Source organism: Monodon monoceros, unplaced genomic scaffold (assembly GCF_005190385.1).
Source record: "Monodon monoceros isolate NGI ecotype Baffin Bay Population unplaced genomic scaffold, NGI_Narwhal_1 Super_Scaffold_10, whole genome shotgun sequence".
Classification (NCBI taxonomy): domain Eukaryota; kingdom Metazoa; phylum Chordata; class Mammalia; order Artiodactyla; family Monodontidae; genus Monodon; species Monodon monoceros.
Genome location: NW_021703766.1, coordinates 48,074,965 through 48,075,784, shown reverse-complemented (window position 1 = coordinate 48,075,784; position 820 = coordinate 48,074,965).

Here is an 820-nt window from a genome sequence, read left to right as displayed (position 1 = left end):
TTTTTTTTTAGGTTTTGAAGCTTTATTTATTTATTTATTTATTTATTTATTTATTGAATTTAGAAAGTGATTCTTGACAAATGGGTTGTTTGTGGCAATAGTCACAGGTCAAATTTCCATTAATGGGTATGCCCAGGAAGGACATTCTAATTGGGATGAGGAGAGTAAGAACTTCAGTCCAGCCATAATCTTTAGGTGATTTTGTTTTTTTGTTTTTGGAGTCTCCTCTAGAAAGACAGTCTCCGTTAAGAACATTCAAAATAGTGCTCAGACATGAGAGCTATGTTATTAATATGGTAAGAATTAGGCCATACTCAGGTTTTCAAATCCATTAGAATTTCCACACAGGAGAAGCTCTGTAGAAGTGATATTTTCAGGGTGTGGCAGAGATAGTGATACGTATTCATATTCGTACTGGTTCTATTTCCTGGGCACATAGGAAGACTCCATTTCCCAGCAGGCCTTGCAGTTAAGGGTGGGCCCATGTGATTGAGTTTCAACCAATGGAGTGTGTGCAAAAGTGATATGCGCTACTTCCAGGACTGGCCCTTACAAGCATCTGTCCATGTCCTCCAGACTTCTCTTTCCTGTCATGGTGGTTTTGGAGGCTGTTTCTTCCAGATGGGAAGGTGGCTATCTGTGTTGGACTCTCTTGTTTTTGTTTCTTTTGAGTGAGAAATAAACATTTATTGTGTTACACTACTGGGATTTGAGCAGTTTGTTACAACATTGCCTAGGCTGTACTGCCTAGTACAGAGGGATTTAATAGCAACATATTTCACAGTCACTGGCGTCCACATAGGGAAGCAACATTAGAATT